Source organism: Etheostoma cragini, chromosome 3, assembly GCF_013103735.1.
Source record: "Etheostoma cragini isolate CJK2018 chromosome 3, CSU_Ecrag_1.0, whole genome shotgun sequence".
In the NCBI taxonomy this organism is placed as follows: domain Eukaryota; kingdom Metazoa; phylum Chordata; class Actinopteri; order Perciformes; family Percidae; genus Etheostoma; species Etheostoma cragini.
The window spans coordinates 30,301,117-30,303,839 of NC_048409.1; positions in this window are offsets into that span (position 1 = coordinate 30,301,117).

A 2,723-nucleotide genomic window follows, 5' to 3' on the forward strand; every position below is an offset into this window, starting at 1 on the left:
GCCACAGAGACACACACACACACACACACACACACACACTCAGATACACACACACACACACACACACACACACTCACACACACACACACATACACACAGAGACACACACACAAAGACATATCTGTGTGTGTGTCTCTGTGTGTCTCTGTTTGTGTGTATATGTGTGTTTGTGTATATCTGTGTGTGTATGTGTATGTGTATGTGTGTGTGTGTGTATATAGGTGTGTGTATGTGTGTGTGTATCATTACATAACATTCTGTCAGAATCTTTGCGTGACGTCTGATGCTCTTCTGTCTCTTTAAAGTGCTTTTATTTTGATAGGAAACAAGGAGACCCAAGAAATGTAATCCATTACTCTAATTATTCCATTACTGCATTACTCTAATCACTCCATATCTCCACCAGACTCCATGTAAATAATCACTACTTTTAGCGTGTATAGAGCAGCATATCTCCACCAGACTCCATGTAAATAATCACTACTTTTAGCGTGTATAGAGCAGCATATCTCCACCAGACTCCATGTAAATAATCACTACTTTTAGCGTGTATAGAGCAGCATATCTCCACCAGACTCCATGTAAATAATCACTACTTTTAGCGTGTATAGAGCAGCATATCTCCACCAGACTCCATGTAAATGATCACTATTTTGTCGAGATGCGCCCCTGCTGCTCTCTATGTCTGAGCAATATCTGGACTTGTTCGTATTCTCCAGACACGGTGGCTGCTAACAGCGAGCACACAGCGATAGCTTCAGGGACATGTTGTGGCGTTCATGACCGGTAGGAACCAACTGGACGACATGTTTCACAGGCTCGCCTTCCCAGGGTCAACGCTTCAACTCTGCAGACCCACACGCAACCGGCGTTTTCCACACCTGTCGGTGGCATCAGTTTGGATTTTTAGTTAGACCCTGAACGCCTCGTGTTGGCCCATGAACAACTCATGTCGGCCCCTGAACGCCTCAGCAGTTCAAATCAAGTACAGTAATCTGGTTAAAAGAAAGATTTCAAATACGTATGAGTACGAATTCATGTGCCCATTTATTAATGGACCCTGTCAGACCATAAATGCCTCATATGCTGGCTCCTGAACGCCTCTTATCAGCCCCTGAACGCCTCATGCGCTGGCCCCTGAATGCCTCCTGTCAAAGAAAGATACCAGTATGAATTCATGTGTCTGTTTATTGATGGACCAATACGTCGTCCCTGAACCCCTCAATGTCAGACCCTTGAATGCCTTATGTGCAGGCCCCTGAATGCCTCATGTACCGGCCCCTGATCTTCTTGTGTCAGCCCCTAAACCCCTCGTGTCAGAACATGAACGCCTCTGTACAGGCCCTTGAACGCCGCGTGCCAGACCCTGAACGCCTCATGTGCAGGCCCCTGAATTCCTCGTGTCAGATTATGAACGCCTCACGTGGAGGCCCCTGAATGCGTTATGTGCTTGCCCCTGAAAGCCTCTGTACAGGCCCTTAAAACCCTTGTGTCAGACCCTGAAAGCCTCTGTACAGGCCCCTAAATGCCTTGTGTCAGATCCTGAACGCCTCTTTACAAGCCCCTGAACGCCTCGAGTCAGCCCCCGAAACGCCTCTGTGCAAGCCCCTGAACGCCTCGTGTGCTGGCCCCTAAAACCATTGTGTCAGACCCTGAAAGCCTCTGTACAGGCCCCTAAATGCCTGGTGTCGGATCCTGAACGCCTCGGGTCAGACCCTGAACGCCTCTGTGCAGACCCCTGAACGCCTCGTGTCAGACCCCAAACGCCTCTGTGCAGGCCCCTGAACGCGTCGGGTCAGATCCTGAATGCCTCGTGTCAGAACCCGCTCGCCTCTGTACAGGCCCCTGAACGCCTTGAGTCAGACCCCAAACGCCTCTGTGCAGGCCCCTAAACGCCTTGTGTCAGACCCCGAACGCCTCTGTACAGGCCCCTGAACGCCTCGTGTCAGCCCCTGAAGTGTTGGCCCCTGAACGCCTCGTGTCGGGGGAGTCTTCACGCGGCGTACAGCAGATATTGATCTGTCCGTTAGAGTTTCAGATCGATCTCAAGCTTTCAGAAACTCCACATCTCCACATCCATTAAAACATTCAGCTAATGTGAAGGCTTTTATCACCGTTCATTCAGGGCGCCTGTGAACGCACCGTGACCTCTGGTGTAAATCCCACAGTGTCTTAATGTTTTAATATTATACAGGATCATACTGTAAGTGGCAATGCATTCTGGGAGGAAATAATAATATTACAGCAGAATCTGCATAATGTTGTAGATCACAGGAATTTGACTACAAATTTTTTCTATTTTTGTTATTGCCACTCTTCATTCCAACCCCAACCGGCCCGTCAGACACCGCCTACTAAGAGCCTGGGTCTGGGCCTGGGTCTGGGTCTGGGCCTGGGCCTGGGTCTGGGTCTGGGTCTGACCGAGGTTTCTGCCTAAAAGGAAGTTTTTCCTCTCCACTGTGGCCCTGTTGCTGCTCTGGAGGAAACTACTAGAACTGTTGGGTCCTTGTAGATTCTGGAGTGTGGTCTATCTGTAAAGTGTCTTGAGATAACTCTTGTTATGAATTGATACTATAAATAAAATTGAATTGAATTGAATTGAATTTACTGTTAATCGCAGTACAGGGGAGTAAAATACAGGATTATACTGTAAAAACACAGTAGTTTACAGGGTAGTACTAAAAACACAGTAGTTTACAGGATAGTACTGTAAAAACACAGTA